At 33.2% G+C, this 22,621-nt stretch overlaps 1 long non-coding RNA gene across 3 annotated transcripts in view; it reads left to right on the forward strand.

Annotated features, from left to right (window-relative positions):
• The first annotated feature begins 609 nt into the window (after positions 1-609).
• The window catches only part of LOC105262501 (myb-like protein P), a 651,308-nt gene continuing 629,296 nt past the window's right edge, over positions 610-22,621 (forward strand). For 2 of the 3 annotated variants that reach the window (XR_009344004.1, XR_009344006.1), the window contains exon 1: positions 610-1,619. This is a non-coding gene — a long non-coding RNA (myb-like protein P). The remainder of the gene's footprint in view (positions 1,620-22,621) is intronic. The other variant, XR_009344005.1, reaches the window with a different exon arrangement.

The raw sequence follows: 22,621 nt of genomic DNA on the forward strand, positions 1-22,621 counted from the left end.
AAATCATCAAAATACCGAATATCGGGTGTATGCGGGATGTACGATATCGTGGACCTATATAGATAATTCTCTTCCAGGGGATAAAGTACTCACAAGGAACTCCTTGTCAGGATTCTCTGACAATTTTATGGAAAAAATGTGGCTAAATTCATCAAAATACCGAATATTGGGGGATATTGTTATATGGGGGCCATACGATACCGTGGACCATCATCGAAATTGACCTGTCTGCAGACAAAACCCTGATCTGTGGAAAATTTTAGCATCCTAACTATATTCGTTTTGTCTCTAGCGTAATTGAAACAGACGGACGGGCGTCATGTCGAAAATTATTATTTCGATGGGTTACAAACGGAATAACGAACACTCCATAATATGTATAAAATTAACATTGATTAACTGAATTTATTTGTGTTACTATACCGGCTTTTAAAAAACTCATTTTTTTATTAAAACCCCAACTTCAATCGATAACAAACACTGACTTCCAACTGGAGTTTGTTATCGTTGCCCTTTGGAGCGAAAAAGACGTTTACCAACACTGAACTGTGACACAGGACGAATAAACAAAACAAAGCAAAATAAAGGAATTTGTCGGCATTTAGTTGAACAAAAATTGTGCGGTAGTGGTAGCGCGTAAAAATCTCGTTGCAATTGTCTATGAAAATCTTCGGTAATTATTCTTAACTTTTATGCAATAAACAATTGATAAAGACTACAGTGTTATAAAATATTGAAAGAAATCAGTGAATGTATTAAGAAAATCTCGAAAAACAAATCAAATTATCAATTGTCTGCCAAACAAGTAAAATTTCCAATCAGACAAAAGAAGTGGGAGAAAAAAATGCGGTAGTCAGTCAGAAAAGTTGTGGTAGTCTCAGTAGATTTGCTGGGAAAAAATACTTGTGAACTATGAAAAATGTTTCGTATTTATAGAAAATCAAAGCAGTCTGTTGAAAAAAAAATTTCTAATAATTAAAAAATTATTTGCCAAAACCATTTCATTTGTTCGTGCCATAATAGAAAAGCCAAAAGGAGTCGCATTTCTTGCATTTAACGTGTGCGTGTTCGTTCGTGTGTGCGTTTTTGTGTTTATCGGTGTTTGTTTTTCCCTATTCGGTTGTCGCATGAACTCTTCGTTGCTGACAGAGACGCCAAATTCCCTCTGTTGTGGCATTGATTTTGTGCAAAAAATAACAACACAAAACAGAGAGCAACTTTACTGCTCCCAAAAACTCTCGGTCGCTCTCCCGGCAAAACAAAACGGAATTTTCTCCAGCCCTTTTGCAAGGGGCCATTGAAAATACCGTGTCTCTTCTTAACATGTGCATTTTTGTCTAACTCTCAGAGAGCTGAGTATTGAAAACAACGTCTCTGCTCTGGCTCTGCTGCAGAGGGTTTGTGAAATAACAACAAACAATGAAGAAATTATTGTGCGCGTAAAGGAGTAATGAAATAAAACAAAATAACAAACAATTTTGTGCATGGATTTTAAACATTTTATAACAATTAATAGATTTATTAAATATTTTATTATGGATTAAACATATTTGCATGGATATTTAGTGAAAAATTCAAAAGCGGCGCCTAATTCAGTTACAGTTACCGGCATTATCAAGGTTAGTAAAACAAGCTACTTAAACAAATATTAATCCAATTGGAATTCTCGCCAAGTTATGAATTTGTACGTGGTTGTCCAATATTCCTCCAATAATTGCATTGCCCTCAGATAATGCAGCAACTACCTAAATAGGTCTAGCAGGTCTACACATTTCTGCTCCTACAATGATATTACTGGTATTATTTCCATTGCTAATTGATCCTTTTGACAAATGTCCTATGAAAGCGGGTTTGATTAAATTGGAAGAAGACTCCAAGCTATCGAAAATCGGAAGGTACTGAGATATGGACCCTTAATCTGAACGTAGACCGATACGTATGGCATATTCTATATTTTCTACATATATAGTGGACTGTACAAAACTGTATTTTTTTTATCACAGTTTTAAATTTTGGTAGATGATTGGAATTTCACCGTTAGACCAAGTTCACATCAGTCTCAAAGTTGATACAAATATTGCAATATGCAACGATTGATCTTAGGCACAGACTTCGTCCACCTAATATGGAATTCAAAATTTTTATCTATGTTTTTTGAGAAATTGGAATCTTGTTGGTCAGGTAACAGACAGAGTGAACATGTATCTCGTAAATTAAGGGGTACTTAGTAATGCGACTTTTAGTGTTAATATTTATGTATATTGAAAGAAAAAGAATGCGAATAAACACCGATTCAAGGTTGAAGTTTCAATTCATATTTTAATTCAGGAAAAAAAAACTCATTGGCTTTCTAGCTACAGAGCTCTATCGAAATAATGGGATTACGCTTCGACCTATAGACCTATTTCATCTGTCCATCTAGCGGTGTCTGTTCCTTTGGCTGTGTTGATCCGATTTGGTCAAAACTTAGTACATCGTGATATTATTAACAAACTTAGATCAAGTTCGGAGATGGGCAATATCGGTTCACTCCTTCTCATAGCTCCCCCAAAACGGGTCAACGAAATAAACATCCGATTATTTTCAAACTTGGCACATTTCAATATGTCTACCAACATCCGTTATGGTGTGAATATGGAATACAGCGGAACACCCAACAAGCTATAGTCGATTTATCGGTATCTGTCTGCGAGATAGAAGGTCAAACATCCGGCCACGTTTTCGTATAGCCCCCATACGACGGTACCTTCCAATATTCGGTATTTTGATGATTTTACAGACATTTATTATCGGAATTGTTTCAAATTTCATATTTGAAGTTCTTAACTACAACCTATGACAAAAAAAAAACAACTTTTGCAGGTCCACGTTTCCGTATAGCCTCTATATTACGGTACCTCCCAATATTCAGTATTTTTATGATTTTAGAGACGTTATAGACCGGAATAGTTTCAAATTTGGTATTTAAAGTTCTTAATGGGTACTACATCCTATTAATACAGCCCCCATACAACGATACCTTCGGATATTCGTTATTTTGATGATGTAAGTGACATTATCGAACGGAATTGTTCAAAATTTCGTATTTGAAGTTCGTAATAATTACTACAACCTAAGACAGAAAATTGTCTATGCAGTTCCCCGATCGTATAGCCCACATATAACGGCACCTCAATGACGTACAGGGTGAGATAAAAACTGCAACAAATTCCATAATTTTTACATTTTGTTTTTAATTTTATTGAATGAAAGTAAAAAATGTCGGAAATAACATCAAATTTTAGAATAAGTTTAGATTTGTTCGAATTGGTCAGCTTTCGCCTTCAAACGGCCAATGAAACCATCAATTCGCTTCTTTACTTTTCTAACCATTTCTGCTGATGTTGCTGTTTTCTTCCGTCCACTTCCTTGACGTCGGGTACGAGACACAAAAGATTTATTCACATTTAAATGCTGCAGTGCTCTAACGATAGCCACTTGTGATTTTCCCGCCAAATGTAAAGAAATCACACTATCACCCTTGATTTCCATCACGAATAATTGTTTTTCTGGAAAATTCTCTATGCTTTTGTACGCTTAAAAACAATATAATGAGCTGTCACTGGAATAATTTTAATAGCTGTCGGACGAGTGGCTTTGAAATGGCAGCAGTTTGAAATTGGTTGTAGTTTTTTTCAAGTCTCCTTGTATATCTTCAACCGATTTGAGGGTTATTGTGCAGCAAATGGGTTATATCAACCCACCGGGACTAGATTTTTGCACATCTCACCGAATTCAGCTTGGAAGCCAATACTTCAAATTTGATGAAAATCGGCTCGGATATAGCTATGCCTCCCACATATATGTTTCATTCGATTTGGAATTTTAGTCCTTCACATTCGTAATATGCACTCCACAACAATGATATATGTTTCCAGATATCAGATACAGCTCAGAAATACCTCTGCCCAATCAAATTTGGATATAGCTCCCATATATATCTTCAAGCTATTTGTGGGTTGTTGTGCACCGAATTTGTAATATGAACCCAAATTGGATTGATCGGTTTCCATATATCTCTTGCCCCGACATATATAATCCTTCTCGAAGTCATACTATGAACTCTTGCAATATTATTTGGTACGAGCGGTACAGATGCCTCCGTCAAATTTGGGAATCGATTTAGAGTTGAATATACCACCCAAATCTCTCTGATTCCAAATTAAAAAAAAAAAACAAGTAAAAAAACACTAAGTTCGGTTCATTCGGTTCGTTTGAACTTTGAATACCGTCCACCATTTAGAACGAATTTGAAAATTTTCGAAAAAGATAACATTCGCCAAAAATTCTGTTAACATTTTAAAAATACCGAACATAGCCGTTATATTTGGGCCTGTACGCCTGCCATTACCATATTCAAATTCAAAACTTGAAATAAACGGTGAATAATGTATCCAAAAATCATCAAAATAACGTACATAGGGAGGTACCGAAGACCTGGATCTGCATAGACAATTTTCTGTCACAGGCTGTAGCTTCCATTACGAACTTCAAGTATGACATCTCAAACAATTTCGTTGAGTATTGTTCCTAAAATCGTCAAAATACCGAATATAAGGAGGTACTGATATATGTGGCCTATACGAAGACCTGCACCTGCATAGGCAATTTTCTGTCACAGACTGTAGTTCCCATTCCGAACTCTAAATACGTAATTTGAAACTACTACGGTGAATAATGACGCTAAAATCATTAAAATACCGCATATTGGGAGGTACCGTTATATGGGGGCTATACGTGGAGGGTATAAAAAATGGTTCACATCAATTTCCAATATAATCGTTTATTTAACTCCACCAAATATGCGTAGTAGTGCAGTCGCCCGACTTTTGACCTTTCTACTGCTTATAATTCATTAAATTTCACATAAGCATCGTTTTTAAAAGAAATAATCAGTTACTTATTTTCCTTGATCAGAAATACAAAATAAAACCATAATAAAGGAAAATCGGGTTATAATCTATTGCAAAATATTATAAAACTACGATAAAAGTTTCCATAGTACTTCCAAACAAGACAAAGAAATATTCTTCACACCATTGTTTTTTCTTTTCTTTCTGCATTGCCTTAAGTTTTTGTCCCAGTTTTTGGATTTTATTTGGCTCTAAGTGTTGGGCATTTAAGAGAAAGATGGCCATCGGTGCAAGAAACAAACAAACAAACAAATATGCTTTGTTGTGGTGTTGCTTTGAATGGTCCACACAACTGCACACACACACACTCACACTCACACAGCGACAGAAATAATTTTATATTTGCTGCAATTTATATTTTGTTGAGACGATTATTCATAGTTTTATCCCCCATTCACCCTCCCAAACAACTGCTTATTTTCTAAAATAATTCGCTCATAAAATTTGTTTACTCATTTTGTTCTTATTGCAGCAGGAGAGGCAGCTACTGCTTGCTTCCTAGCCTCAATCTACGTCTGTTGCTAGAGGGGGGGCTGCTCTGTCAGTGCAGTCTGTTTGGCCGTTTTTTCTTTGGCTGTTTTTTTGCTATCCAGAAGTTATTACAGCTCGTTTTGCTTTTCACTTTTTCTTTTGCCACCATCATCGCCAAACACCAGAAGGACGGCGACAACAACGGCAATGGCGACCACCAGCTTTTGTTGTTCTGATAATGATGAACATTTTGTGGTGCTGATGGCATTTTTCGTTCGTTTTCACTCCAACTTTTGTTCCAAATTTCCTTAATAGTTGTGTTCTTCGTTTTGTTGTTGTTGTTGTTGCTGCGTAACAAATATTTCATTCCTTGTTCTTTTGTGTCACAAACATTCACTGCAAGCGAACAACAAAGCAAGATGAATCGTTTAAATTTTGAATTATTATTAAAAAATGTCTGGCAATGAAGGAAAGTAATATGGACATGGAGTGGAGATCATTGGACCCTTCATCTATGGAAGATTTTCAGCTGTCTCCTATAAAGAAAAGTCCTTTGAGGTCTTCTTAGATACCTACTATGGTCTTGGATGTCTTCAGTGGTCCTCTATCCCTAAAAGACCGCATTGGCCTTCTAGCCATAAAAGACCTCAAAGGTTTTCTAGCCATAGAAACCTCATTGGTCTTCTAGCCATAGAAGATCTCATTGGTCTTCTAGCCATAGGAAATCCCAAAGGTTTGCTATCTTCAGAAGACCTCATCGCTCTTCTAGCCATGGAAGACCTCAAAGGTTTTCTATCTTTAGAAGACCTCATAGGTCTTCTAGCAATAGAAGTCCTTAGTGGTCTTCTATCCCAAGAAGACCCTATTGGTCTTCTAGCCATAGAAGACCTCATTGGTCTTCTAGTCATAGAAGACCTCACTGATCTTCTATCTTTAGAAGACCTCATTGGTCTTCTAGCCATAGAAGTCCTTAGTGGTCTTCTATCCCAAGAACTCCACATTGGTCTTCTAGCCATAGAAGACGTCATTGGCCTTCTAGCCATAGAAGTCCTTAGTGGTCTTCTATCCTAAGAAGACCACATTGGTCTTCTAGTCATAGACGACCTCAAAGTTTTGTATCTTTGGTAGACCTCTTTGCTCTCCTTTTCCAAGAAAACCTCACTGATCTTCTAACCATAGATGACCTAATTGGTCTTCTAACCATAGATGACCTAATTGATCTTCTAGCCATAGAAGACCTCACTGATCTTCCAGCCATGTGGTCTTCTAGCCATAGACCTTGCTGGTCTTTTATACTTAGAAGCCCTCATTGCTCTTCGAGTCATAAGGGATCCCATAGGCCTTTTTGCCATAGAATACCTCAAAGGTTTTCTATCTTTAGAAGACCTCATTGGTCTTCTAGCCATAGAAGACCTAATTGGTCTTCTAACCATAGATGACCTAATTGGTCTTTTAACCATAGATGACCTAATTGATCTTCCAGTCATAGAAGACCTCATTAGTCTTCTATCCTAGAAGACCTCATTAGTCTTCTATCCTAGAAGACCTTATTGGTCTGCGGTCTTCTAGCCATAGAAGACCTATTGTTCTTCTAGTGATAGAAGATCTCATTGGTCTTCTATCCTAAGAAGACCACATTCGTCTTTTAGCCATAGAAGGTATCAACGGTCTTCTATCCTAAGAAGGTCTCATTGGTTTTCTATCCTAAGAAGACCCCATGGGTCTTCTAGCTATAGAAGACTTTATAGGTCTTCTATACCAAGAAGACCTCATTGGTTTTCTACCCATAGAAGACCTCTTTGATCTTCTAGCCATAGAAGACCTCTTTGGTTTTTTAGCCATGGAAGACCTCATTGGTTTTCTAGCCATAAAAGACATAATTTGTCTTAGAGCCATTGAAGACCTCATTGGTCATCTAGCCATATAAGCCCTCATGGGTCTTCTAGCCATAGAAGATCTCATTGGTCTTCTAGCTATAGAAGATCTCATTGGTCTTCTAGCCCTTGAATAGCTCATTGGTCTTCCAGCCAAAGAAGACCTCATTGATCTTCCAGCCATAGGAAACCACATTGGTCTTCAAGCCATTGAAGACCTTATCGGTCTTCTAGCCCTTGAATACCACACTGATCTTCTAGCCCTTGAATACCACACTGGTATTTTATCATTGGTTTTTTTGGGCACAGAAGACCTCATAGGTCTTCTAGCCTCAGAATGTCTCTTCGGTCTTTAGCCCCAGAAGACCTCATAGTTATGGTGTTGTTGAAAACAGCAGTATTTCAGTATTTAAGTTTTTCGTTTCCATTTTGCCAGGAATTTATTTTTTTCCCATATTTACTACTGCCACATTCACGAGTGACGACGATGTTCGGCATTGGCATGAAATGGAAAAATGGTTTTGATTAATTGCTTAAATAAAAAGTTTATTGTAAATTTTTCAACATCGCTGCCAGAATTTTTCGCGTTTGTTTTACATTTTATTTTAGTTAGTGGCACATAACTTTAACTACAACGAAAGTTAGGAAAAAGTAAAGAAACGAAAAAAAAAAAAAAAATCAGACAACAACTGGGGTCTCATTCATGGCGCTGTGGTGGAAAACAACAAACCATTGAGAAGGGAAATTATTAAATGAACCATTAATTACCCCATAATATATACACTCAAAACGCTGTTTTTTGTGAATAAGGGCCATGGTGCGAGACAACCACAAAAAGCACAAATGAAATGCTGAAACGCCTTTAAACGAAAAAAAAAAAACGTTGCTTAAAAACAGCAACGAAAAAATTGCTTAGAAAAACTTTTGAAGTTAAAGTTGTTAAAATAAATGACATTGTAATGTTAGATCTTTAACGTTTTTTCCAAGAGGCAAGGGAACTTGGAAGAAAACCAAGGTAAACTTTAATGGAGAAAAGAGAGGAAGGAAGAAAAGGAAACCAAAGCGGCATGATAAAGGAAGTGTAGTCTAAAACAATATTTGGAAGAAAAGTGGGATGATAATAAAATATGCGTTAAATATGTATGATTATAGCTCTGAATAACCTTGAGCACTAAAAACCAACAGTAACCTCAATATAACATTTCAGAATCCCATCTCCATTCCTTCAAAATTTAGTAACATTTAGTATGTACATATATTCTGAAAAATCTACAGCGCTCTATCCTAGACACCAACAGTGATCCGAAATACCTCCATATCTCAATTGGAGATAATAATTTAAGGATTCCAGCCCTATTCCTTTAACTAATTAGTATTATTTAGTACCTTTCGAACAACTATAGTAGGCATTTTAAAAATCATCTCTATATCTCAATTCCAGATACCTACAGTGTCCTCAAAATCAAGTTTGAGGATTCTAGACGTATTCCTTCACCCGGTACCAAATGAAGTACAATTTAGTACTTTACGTACGAATTTGTAAAAGCATCGCCAGATATCAACAGCGACCTCAATATCAAAATTTCAGGATTCCCGTTCTCCCCTTTCAACCAGTACCAAATTTAGTAGCATTTAGTACTTTTCGTAATAATTTTCTGAAATACCTTCAGAAAATATTCTTTAAAAATCCACGATTATAGCTCTGAAAGACCTGTAAAAATATTCTTTAAAAATCTACGATTATTGCTCTGAAAGACCTGTGAAACTATTCTTCAAAAATCCACGATTATATCTTTGAAAGGCCTGTAAAAATATTCTTTAAAAATCCGCGATTATAGCTCTGAAGGACCTGCAAAAACATTCTTTAAAAATCCATGATTATAGTTCTGAAAGACCTTCAAAAAATATTCTTTAAAATCCACGATTATAGCTCTGAAAGGTCTTCAACAAATATTATTTTAAAGTGCACGATTATAGCCCTGAAAGACCTGTAAAAATATTCTTCAAAAATCCACGATTATAGCTCCGAAAGGTCTTCAACAAATATTCTTTTAAAAATTCCATGATTATATCTTTGAAAGGTCAACAAATATTCTTTTAAACTCCACGATTATAACCCTAAAATACCTGTAAAAATATTCTCCAAAAATCCACGATTGTATCTCTGTAAGACCTTCATAAAATTATTCTTTAAAAATCCAACATTATAGTTCTAAAAGACCTTCAAAAAATATTCTCTAAAAATCCACGATTATAGCTCCGAAGGGTCTTCATCAAACATTCTTTTAAAAATCCATGATTGTAGCTCTAAAAGACCTTCTAGAAATATTCTCTAAAAATTCACGATTATAGCTCTGAAAGACCTTCAGAAAATATTATAATATTAAAATAAAAATCCAAGATTATAGCTCCGAAGGACCTTCAAAAAGTATTCCACGATCATAGCTCTTTCAAAAATATTCTCTAAAAATCCACGATTATACCTCTGAAGAACCTTCAAGAAATGAAAATTTATTAAAAATCCACAATTATAGATCTAAAAGACCTTAAAATAAATCCTTAAAAATCCACGATTATAGCTCTAAAAGACCTTCAAAAGAACCTTCAAAACATATCCTTTAAAAATCCACGATTATAGCTCTCAAATATTATAGCTCTGAAGGAATTCAACATATGTACTTTAAAAATCCATGATAATAGCCCTGAAAGACCTTCAAAAATCAATTCTTGAAAAATTCACGATTATAGCTCTGAAATACCTTAAAAATACTTTACTAAAATCAAAAAATATTCTTCAAAAATCAACGATAATAGCTCTAAAAGACGTTTAAAATATTCTTTAAAAATCCACGATTATAGCTCTGAAAACCCTTCAAGAAATGAAAATTCATTAAAAATCCAAATTATAGATCTAAAAGACCTTAAAATAACTCTTTAAAAACCCACGATTATAGCTCTGAAAGATCTCCAAAAAAGACCTTTAACCTGCAAGACCTTTAAAAACTGTTATTTAAAAATTCACGATCATAGATCTGAAAGTTCGCTTCTCAAAAATGCGATTCAGATATTCGATGGCTACTCAAAAAATATTTCTCAAAAAATAACGATTCTGCCTTTGTAAGACCTTCAAATATATTCGTTGTTCTACACTTAGACTGCCAGTCAGAATTTTCAATACCTCCCGCTCCTCTGCCTCCTCCATCTATTATAATTTTAACTTATTTATTTAGCACTTTCTAAAAAAACTCTATCCACTAATTGCAAGTCATTTCACTCATTCAATCCGCTTAATGTGAATTAAGTCCAACAGAAACTCCCACCCGCAGCCCTTCCCCCTCATCCCAAGAATTAAAAAATTAAAAGAATTTGGTTATTTCTTTTTCGGGTTTTCTAATTCTTCTTCCATTCTCCATCGTGCATTCGTTCATTTATTCATTCATTAACATTTTTAAATGTTGACGTTGGCGCTGCAGCTCCAGCTGCTGTTGCTGCGGCTACTACTTTTTGTGTTTAATTTATGAATTTAGTTGGAATCTTTTTCGGTAGAGCGAGGGTGGGGGACATGGTGGTAGGGGTGTGAAAACACTAAATTATGTACATACAATGTTTTTTTTTTGTATTTCGTTCATCGTTTAACTTTTTTTTCGAAATCATAAATTATAGAGCTACCCAGTCAGCCATCCAGCTAAGTAGCAACGAAGAAAAGTAAAAGTTTTGACTTGTGCTGCAACCGCCCCATTTATTGTTCCAATTTGTGGCAGTAGTAGTAAAAGTTGTTGTTGTTGTTATAATTCATTTCTTTATAGTTTTCTAAAAATAATATTTTATTTTAAATTGCTATTTAAGGACATGCATTTTGTTGTTTAACAAGGAGGAAATATATCTACACGTACATATATATTCGTTTAATGGATTTTATTTTAAAGGGGGGTGGTGCAATTAAAGATATAAAAATTTGGGTGAGAAACGTGTATTTAGGTCAATATTGAATTATTATTAATTGCTGAAATTATTAATGGGGATTTTGAAATTTATAGTTCATATTTTGTATTGATATCAAAAGCTGTCTGACAAAACCCGTTTATATTTTTAAAGGACGTAGAGCTATAATCGCGGATTTTTAAAGAATATTTAGTGAAGGTACATCCGAGCGACTTGGATTTTGTTTAAAGAATTTTTATAAGGGACCAATATTCCAGAACTTTTTGTAGGTTTTCCTTTTTCAAGGATCAAATGAAAAATAAACGTGGATTTTTTAAAGAATATTTTTTCAAGGACTATCAGAGCCATAAATGTGGACTTTTGAAAGAATATTTTTTCAAGGACTATCAGAGCCATAAACGTGGATTTTAAAAATTTTTTTAAGTACTATCAGAGACATAAACGTGGATTTTTAAAGAATATTTTTTCAAGGACTATCAGAGCCATAAACGTGGATTTTTAAAGAACATTTTTTCAAGGACTATCAGAGCCATAAACGTGGATTTTTAAAGAATATTTTTTCAAGAACTATCAGGGCCATAAACGTGGATTTTTTAAAGAATATTTTTTCAAGAACTATCAGGGCCATAAACGTGGATTTTTTAAAGAATATTTTTTCAAGGACTTTCAGAGCCATAAACGTGGATTTTTTAAAAAAATATTTTTTCAAGGACTATCTGAGCCATAAACGTGGATTTTAAAAAAAAAAAATTTTTCAAGGACTATCAGAGCCATAAACGTGGATTTTTTAAAGAATATTTTTTCAAGGACTATCAGAGCCATAAACGTGGATTTTTTAAAGAATATTTTTTCAACGACTATCAGAGCCATAAACGTGGATTTTTTAAAGAATATTTTTTCAACGACTATCAGAGCCATAAACGTGGATTTTTTAAAGAATATTTTTCAACGACTATCAGAGCCATAAACGTGGATTTTTTAAAGAATATTTTTTCAAGGGCTATTAGAGCCATAAACGTGGATTTTTAAAGAATATTTTTTCAAGGACTATCAGAGCCATAAACGTGGATTTTTTAAAGAATATTTTTTCAAGGACTATCAGAGCCATAAACGTGGATTTTTTAAAGAATATTTTTTCAAGGACTATCAGAGCCATAAACGTGGCTTTTAAAGAATATTTTTTCAAGGACTATTAGAGCCATAAACGTGGCTTTTAAAGAATATTTTTTCAAGGACTATCAGAGCCATAAACGTGGCTTTTAAAGAATATTTTTTCAAGGACTATTAGAGCCATAAACGTGGCTTTTAAAGAATATTTTTTCAAGGACTATCAGAGCCATAAACGTGGCTTTTAAAGAATATTTTTTCAAGGACTATTAGAGCCATAAACGTGGCTTTTAAAGAATATTTTTTCAAGGACTATCAGAGCCATAAACGTGGACTTTATAAGATTATTTTTTCAAGGACTATCAGAGCCATAAACGTGGACTTTATAAGATTATTTTTCCAGGGATTATCAGAGCTAAAAATCAAAGCACCAAATGGCAATTAAACTTCGATTTTTTAAAAAAAAATCTTCATTGACGAAAACACCAATAAACGTCGATGTTTTAAAGATTTGTTTTCTAGGACCAAATGACCAGTAAACGTGGATTTTCTGGGCCATATTTGTAAACTATTGGCAATAGGTTTAAAGGCCTTTAATATTATTTTTAGGCACGAGATTTTTAAATCCTTTTACAGAACCTCTCAGAAAATGTATACCAAATCTCTAAGGCTATCCCCAATCATTCAATTTCGTATTTTCCAAAATTTCCCCTCTCAGCTATCCATTCCGGTAACGCAATAAAAATAAAATTGATTGCCTTGTTCTGAGTATCACCACTTCACCAAATAATTACCATTAAAATACAATCCTTTAATGGCCACATTGGCGAAATGTTAATAAAATTAATTGTATTTTTCACTTTGAAATAGGCCCATAAACATATTTTAGTTGTTTTCTATTTTCGTCCCCCACTCCCCACTTTCAGCTGCCGTAAAATAAACATTTATTTATACCCTTTAATGTTTTAGTTTTTTTTGAATAAACAAACATTAAAATTTCCATAAAAATGCTTTGAATGCTTTGTAGCTGTGGCTATGTGAGTATCGGTGTGTGCTTTGGCGATGAAAAGAACAGTCCGCAAAACGACTTGCAACAAAAATTTTCTGTCATCATCATCATCGCCATCAGTAGCAACAAATAAAATTATTTAACTGAAATTGAAATGACAATTGTCGTGGATTTTTGAGAAACGTTTTTTTTCAAGGACCAATAAACGTGGATTTTTTAAAAGAATATTTTTTCAAGGACCAATAAACGTAAATTTTTAAAAGAATATTTTATCAAGAACCAATAAAAGTGGATTTTTTAAAGAATATTTTTTCAAGGACCAATAAACGTGGATTTTTTAAAGAATATTTTTTCAAAGACCAATAAACGTGGATTTTTTAAAGAATATTTTTTCAAGGACCAATAAACGTGAATTTTTTAAAGAATATTTTTTCAAGGACCAATAAACGTGGATTTTTTAAAGAATATTTTTTCAAGGACCAATAAACGTGGATTTTTTAAAGAATATTTTTTCAAGGACCAATAAACGTGGATTTTTTAAAGGATATTTTTTCAAGGACCAATAAACGTGAATTTTTTAAAAGAATATTTTTTCAAGGACCAATAAACGTGGATTTTTTTTAAGAATATTTTTTCAAGGACCAATAAACGTGGATTTTTTAAAACAATATTTTATCAAGGACCAATAAACGTGGATTTTTTTTAAGAATATTTTTTCAAGGACCAATAAACGTGGATTTTTTAAAGAATATTTTTTCAAGGACCATCCCAACGATAAACTTGGATTTTTTAAAGAATATTTTTTCAAGGACCATCCCAACGATAAACTTGGATTTTTAAAGAATATTTTTTCAAGGACCAATAAACGTGGATTTTTGAGGAATATTTTTTCAAGTACCATCCCAACGATAAACTTGTTTTTTTGAAGAATATTTTTTCAATGACCAATAAACGTGGATTTTTTAAGAATATTTTTTCAAGGACCATCCCAACGATAAACTTGGATTTTTTAAAGAATATTTTTTCAAGGACCAATAAACGTGGATTTCTTAAAAGAATATTTTTTCAAGGACCAATAAACGTGGATTTTTTTAAAGAATATTTTTTCAAGGACTAATAAACGTCGATTTTTTAAAAGAATATTTTTTCAAGGACCAATAAACGTGGATTTTTTTAAAATAATATTTTTTCAAGGACCAATAAACGTGGATTTTTTAAAAGAATATTTTTTCAAGGACCAATAAACGTGGATTTTTTAAAAGAATATTTTTTTCAAGGACCAATAAACGTGGATTTTTTAAAAGAATTTTTTTTCAAGGACCAATAAACGTGGATTTTTTTAAAAGAATATTTTTTCAAGGACCAATAAACGTGGATTTTTTAAAAGAATATTTTTTCAAGGACCAATGAACGTGGATTTTTTAAAAGAATATTTTTTCAAGGACCAATAAACGTGGATTTTTTAAAAGAATATTTTTTCAAGGACCAATAAACGTGGATTTTTTAAAAGAATATTTTTTCAAGGACCAATAAACGTGGATTTTTTAAAAGAATATTTTTTCAAGGACCAATAAACGTGGATTTTTTAAAAGAATATTTTTTCAAGGACCAATAAACGTGGATTTTTTAAAAGAATATTTTTTCAAGGACCAATAAACGTGGATTTTTTTAAAAGAATATTTTTCAAGGACCAATAAACGTGGATTTTTTTAAAAGAATATTTTTTCAAGGACCAATAAACGTGGATTTTTTAAAAGAATATTTTTTCAAGGACCAATAAACGTGGATTTTTTAAAAGAATATTTTTTCAAGGACCAATAAACGTGGATTTTTTAAAAGAATATTTTTTCAAGGACCAATAAACGTGGATTTTTTAAAAGAATATTTTTTCAAGGACCAATAAACGTGGATTTTTTAAAGAATATTTTTTCAAGGACCAATAAACGTGGATTTTTTAAAAGAATATTTTTTCAAGGACCAATAAACGTGGATTTTTTAAAAGAATATTTTTTCAAGGACCAATAAACGTGGATTTTTTAAAAGAATATTTTTTCAAGGACCAATAAACGTGGATTTTTTAAAAGAATATTTTTCAAGGACCAATAAACGTGGATTTTTTAAAAGAATATTTTTTCAAGGACCAATAAACGTGGATTTTTTAAAAGAATATTTTTTCAAGGACCAATAAACGTGGATTTTTTAAAGAATTTTTCAAGGACCAATAAACGTGGGATTTTTTAAAAGAATATTTTTTCAAGGACCAATAAACGTGGATTTTTTAAAAGAATATTTTTTCAAGGACCAATAAACGTGGATTTTTTAAAAGAATATTTTTTCAAGGACCAATGAACGTGGATTTTTTAAAAGAATATTTTTTCAAGGACCAATAAACGTGGATTTTTAAAAGAATATTTTTTCAAGGACCAATAAACGTGGATTTTTTAAAAGAATATTTTTTCAAGGACCAATAAACGTGGATTTTTTAAAAGAATATTTTTCAAGGACCAATAAACGTGGATTTTTTAAAAGAATATTTTTTCAAGGACCAATAAACGTGGATTTTTTAAAAGAATATTTTTTCAAGGACCAATAAACGTGGATTTTTTAAAAGAATATTTTTTCAAGGACCAATAAACGTGGATTTTTTAAAAGAATATTTTTTCAAGGACCAATAAACGTGGATTTTTTAAAAGAATATTTTTCAAGGACCAATAAACGTGGATTTTTTAAAAGAATATTTTTCAAGGACCAATAAACGTGGATTTTTTAAAAGAATATTTTTTCAAGGACCAATAAACGTGGATTTTTTAAAAGAATATTTTTCAAGGACCAATAAACGTGGATTTTTTAAAAGAATATTTTTTCAAGGACCAATAAACGTGGATTTTTTAAAAGAATATTTTTTCAAGGACCAATAAACGTGGATTTTTAAAAGAATATTTTTTCAAGGACCAATAAACGTGGATTTTTTAAAAGAATATTTTTTCAAGGACCAATAAACGTGGATTTTTTAAAAGAATAAGTTAATTGCTGTTTGTTTCACCCTGTCTCCTCAACATCATTCATTCTCCCATCTTTTGTTGAACATATTAATTTAATTGCTGTCTAAACAAGTCTTTTTTTCGAATCCCATAAATTCTCACTTTCCATGTCTACAAGCCTTACATTTCTTTTTCGATCCGAAACAACAGGTCTAATATTAAGTTTCGTTGGCTCATTAGGAGTTCACTCTGACTAATGAAGTGTTCTCCCACTTAATTTTAAAGAAGGAAAACAGAAAAAACACCTCAAGAACTATAGATTTTCCACTTGCTTGCACACACACCGAACTACATTAGGCATTTAAGAACAGGTCGGTGTTTGGGGAAGTGAACACCGACCACTCCTCCAACTAAGCCATCGACACAAACATCCAAACATCCAACCAACCAAACCCAGCAATTGAGAAGCCGCAGCAGTCATTTAATTAAACACAAAAACTGAATATATATGACGGATTGAATTTCATGTTTGTTTCCGTGTCGAATTGCAATGCAATTAGCTTCATTTCGCAAATTAATGTTTTGTATAATTTTGTCGTTAAAATGGAATACGAAATGATGATGATGAGGACGACGATGGTCGGACGGTTGGTTGGCGGGAATATAAAACCGCAAAAAGGCAAAATACAGGCTGAAAGCCACCCCGGATCGGAGAGGGGGGTTTGCAAAACGCATAAATATATGTGGAGGATGTACGAATTGCAGAATGCTGGTAGCTAGCTGATGAATGCGACTGCCTAAGTTATGGCTTGTACAAATGCAAAAGCCTTACGCCTCTCAGGCTACAATCAACAGAAAAAAAAGAACAGCAAAAATAAAGTAATAAACTCAACAATGTATAACAAATTGTTTCTGGAATATTATTTAAATAATATTATAAACAAAAAAAATACACAAATTTATGATTCTTTAGATAAATCAAATTATGTTGTTTTTTTTCCTGCGTTTTGTTTTCTATGGTGGCATAATTCTTGGTTTTTTATGCATAAGGATGTTGATTTCTGGCGTTGCTAGATTTATAGAAGAGTAAATGGTACAGTGATGTATAGAAAAATATTCTCAAAAATTCAAATTGTTTGGTTATTTGGACCTCGAAAAATATTCTTTAAAAAATCCACGTCTATTAATCCTTGAAAAAATATTCTTTAAAAAATCCACGTCAATTAATCCTTGAAAAAATATTCTTTAAAAAATCCACGTCTATTAATCCTTGAAAAAATATTCTTTAAAAAATCCACGTCAATTAATCCTTGAAAAAATATTCTTTAAAAAATCCACGTCTATTAATCCTTGAAAAAATATTCTTTAAAAATCCACGTCAATTAATCCTTGAAAAAATATTCTTTAAAAAATCCACGTCTATTAATCCTTGAAAAAATATTCTTTAAAAATCCACGTCAATTAATCCTTGAAAAAATATTCTTTAAAAATCCACGTCTATTAATCCTTGAAAAAATATTCTTTAAAAAATCCACGTCAATTAATCCTTGAAAAAATATTCTTTAAAAAATCCACGTCTATTAATCCTTGAAAAATATTCTTTAAAAATCCACGTCAATTAATCCTTGAAAAATATTCTTTAAAAAATCCACGTCAATTAATCCTTGAAAAAATATTCTTTAAAAAATCCACGTCAATTAATCCTTGAAAAAATATTCTTTAAAAATCCACGTCTATTAATCCTTGAAAAATATTCTTTAAAAAATCCACGTCTATTGGTCGTTGAAAAAATATTCTTTAAAAAATCCACGTCTATTAATCCTTGAAAAATATTCTTTAAAAAATCCACGTCTATTAATCCTTGAAAAAATATTCTTTAAAAATCCACGTCTATTAATCCTTGAAAAATATTCTTTAAAAAATCCACGTCAATTAATCCTTGAAAAAATATTCTTTAAAAAATCCACGTCTATTAATCCTTGAAAAAATATTCTTTAAAAAATCCACGTCTATTGGTCCTAAAAAATATTCTTTAAAAAATCCACGTCTATTGGTCCTAAAAAATATTCTTTAAAAATCCACGTCTATTGGTCCTAAAAAAATATTCTTTAAAAAAACCACGTCTATTGGTCGTTGAAAAAATATTTTTTAAAAAATCCACGTCTATTGGTCGTTGAAAACATATTCTTTAAAAAATCCACGTCTATTGGTCGTTGAAAACATATTCTTTAAAAATCCACGTCTATTGGTCCTTGAAAAATATTCTTTAAAAAATCCACGTATATTGGTCCTTGAAAAAATATTCTTTAAAAAATCCACGTATATTGGTCCTTGAAAAATATTCTTTAAAAATCCATGTATATTGGTCCTTGAAAACATATTCTTTAAAAAATCCACGTTTATTGGTCCTCCAGGTCTATTGGTGCTTGCAAAAATATTCTTTAAAAAATCCTTAAAAAATATTCTTTAAAAATCAAGGTCTATTGGTTCTTGAAAAATATTCCTGAGAAAATCCACGTCTATTGGTCCTTAAAAAAATATCCTTTTAGAAAATCCACGTTTGTTGATCTATGCTTTTGCCACACTGTGCGAATCAAAGCCTTTGTCAAATAATTTCTAATTCAATATCAATAGCAAATTGAACTGATTTCATTATTTTTTCAAATATCTAGCACACATATCCTATGTGATGTGCCACCACAACAAGTCTACGGAGGAAACTCTCAGACCCCCAGATTCAAAGGAAAATTCAAAAGCAATAGATAAATGAAAATAAAAAAACCAAAACGAAATACGCATAATTTAAAATATTTGATTCAGTGAAATGCTCATGGCATTGCTCATTGGCTGCTGCTGCTTGCTTGCCAGCTCGCCAGCTCGCCAGCTCGCCAGTCAGCCAGCCAGTTAGTCGAAATGCGTGTGGATGCCACAATTTTTTCGTTCCATGGAATAAAGTCTTCTCTCTTGTAATTCAATGTTGGGATAATATTATCTTGAGTTGCTTGGGAGGGAGAAGGAGTTGGTGTATGCTAGGCGGTTGGAGGAGTGCTCTTGGTTGTGGTGTTAGCTATGTCGATGGTGGCTCTATGGTGGCGGCACAATTCTTATCAATTTGCCACGATCGGCAACCAGTACCAAAGAACATTTACAATTTTATTCCAATTTCGAATGCCATAGCTCCTCTCCCAAACTCACCACCCTAATGTCAATGGCATGAATAATTTGTTTGTGTTGCGACATTGATGCTACAGTTGGGTCCGTGTAAGTGAAAATTGGTTTTTGAAACATTTTTTGGAACTCTTAATTTATTTGTAATAAATGTAATTTTTAAATAGGAAGTCTTGAAATGCATTCCATTCAGAATTCTATTAGATTATGGGATATATAATAGCCGTCATTTTTTTAGCCACAAATTCAACCGGATCATATTTAGAACCATTTAGGTTTTTGTAAATATCAAATATAAATTTAGACAATCCAATGGTCATACCAATTTCCTAAAACCGGCCTTATCCCACTCATTCACACGGCAACGATCCTCCTGCAAAATTATAGAATTCTAGCTTAAGTCTTTCAAATTTAGTGCCTATGGTACCTTCTTAGTACTCAATATTCCCTACATTTTGAATCGAATTTCGAAAAATATGCTGACGTTGTCAGGAGAAAATAGTGTTCTAAATTTCAGAATTTTATCTCTAAAAGTCCAACTTACGTCTTTTTTAGTAGTATCTTTCAGTACGAAAAGTACCCCTGTAGTAAGCATTTAACAAAAAGAACGCTTCTACCACCCCTTTACCACAAGAGTTACCTTGAAAGTTTCAAACGTCTGGATCCTACCCTTCCTACAAGGACAATTTCGTACCATCAAGTACTTTTTTCGCCTGTGAAGTGGGAATTTTCCAAAGTTTTATAGCATCTCTCTCAACAAAATTGTAAAGTTGTAGCTCCTTTCTAAGATCTGGATCTTAGAAGTCACTTAGTAACAGTGCTGTATATTTTGTGTCCTTTTTAGTACTTTTCATGCCCGATAAGTCCGAATTTCCCTACTACGTTAGTTCTACAAAGATTTAGGGGAAACATATCATTTCAGGGATATACATATATGCTCTAATGCTGAGGTTATGTATACATGCCTCAGAACAACGACAGATCTTTCTCTACCATTAATTGGAGGCTATTATTTGTCATTCCTTTTGCAACACCTCCAAATATTTGTCATAGATCCCGTAAAGCATATAGTTTTTATCTTAAACTAGCATAAAATTTTATCTTAAACTAACGATGTCCGTCCCCTTTTTCCTCTGTTTGTTGAAATAACGATACAACCGACATTATTTGACGAAGAGCTCGGAAATTTGTTTTGGTATATTGGTTCAACGATGACTTCCGATCATATACAAAGTGAGATGAAAAAAAAAACTGCAACCAACTTCAGCTGTCATTTCTAAGCCACTCGTCCGACAGCTGTTAAAATTTTTCCAGTGACAGCTCATTATATTGTTTACAAGCGTAGGAAAGCATTTTAGTGAGAATTTTCCAGAAAAAAAGTTATTCGTGATTGAATTCAAGCGTGATAGTGAGATTCCCTTATATTTGGCTGGAAAAACCACAAGTGGCTATCGTTACAGCACTCCAGCATTTAAATGTGAATAAATCTTTTGTGTCTCGTACCGTCGCTAGTTACCGTGATACTGGTAGCGTAGTCTGACGTCAAGGAAATGGACGGAAGAAAACAGTACCAACATCAACAGAAATGGTTTGAAAGACGGAAGAAGCGACTTGATCGAAACCCTCGTCGCAGTGGCTGAAAAATGACCCGTAAGCTGAACATATCGCAATATTCCATTCACCAAATATTAAAAAACGAGCTCGTGGTAAAGCCATTGAAATTTCAAAAAGTGCAAGAACTTACACCGCTACAGAAAGAAAATAGACTCAAAAGAGCTAAAGAGTTGCCTGTCCGAAAGTGTTGAACTGCCGAATTTGGTTTTCTCCGATGAGAAAACATTCGTTGTCCAGCAGTTTGTAAACAAACAAAATGATCTTGTTTACTTGCCAAAGAGGTCTGCTCAAAAATGTGCACCTTCGGTTGGTCACCAGAACTCAAGCGCCGGCCATGGTGATGGTGTGGGCCGCCATAACAGCCAATGGTCGCTTTCCGCTCGTGGCATCAGAATAAATGCCGAATATTATTGCGAAAATATTCTGGACTGCAATAACTGCCGATTGTCGCCCCTCGCTCTTGCTAATCGACCGTAGCATCAGAATATTATCGCGAAAATATTCTGGATGGTTTATTAAAGCCTTGGGCACGCAAACATTTTGGCCGCAAACCTTGGACATTCCAACAGGACTCAGCACGATCGAACTGAGCACGCGCCACCGAAAAATATGAGTTTCCTCGCTTCATTTCCAGCGCACAATGGCCACCAAAATCTCTTGATACCAATCCGTTGGACTTTTTTGTCTGGAGTATTTTGAAAAGCAAGGTTGGCACTAAAAAATACCCAAGTGTCGATCGCCTCAAGCAAGCGCTTCGCCGGGAATGGGCCAAAATACCGCAGAGCAATATTCGGGCAGCGTGTGACTGCGGTTTCATTGGCCGTTTGAAGGACATAATTTGTGGCAAAGGTGACCGATTCGAACAAATCTAAACTTATTCTAAAACTTGATGCTATTTCCGACATTTTTGCTTTCATTCAAAAAAAAAAAAAAAAAAAAAAAAAAAAAAAAAATTAAAAATTATTTGACTTTGTTGCAGTTTTTTATCTCACCCTGTACGAAAAGTACTAAACATGTACGAAAAGTACTAAATGGTACTATATTTGGTATTGCGTGAAGGGATCATGATAAAATTCTGAAATTTGATATTTAGATTAGATATTGAGTGAACAGCTCGTGCTTGAAATCTGAAATTTGTTATTACGGTCGCTATTCATGTGTGGCCTGGACATATGGAGGTTTCGGAAAAATATACGTGTACACTATACACGTACGAAAAGTACTGAAGGTTCTATATTTTGAGTGAAGCGATAGAGGTAAATTTCTGAAATTTTGTTTTTAGATTACAGATGGTTGTTCTGTGTTTGAGTTTGGCGCTGGTGCGTCCTATTTCTGTACGAAACGTATTAAATGGTACTAAATTTTGTATTGGGTGAAGAGATGGGGGGATGAAATCCTCATATTTGATATTGTGGTCCCTGTTGGTAACTAGGATTGAGGTATGGAATGATCTTCCAAATGAGTTGTAAAATTTTTCGAATAGTACTAAATGTTACTAATTTT

The sequence above is a fragment of the Musca domestica genome, unplaced genomic scaffold (assembly GCF_030504385.1).
Source record: "Musca domestica strain aabys unplaced genomic scaffold, Musca_domestica.polishedcontigs.V.1.1 72, whole genome shotgun sequence".
NCBI classification, from domain to species: Eukaryota; Metazoa; Arthropoda; class Insecta; order Diptera; family Muscidae; genus Musca; species Musca domestica.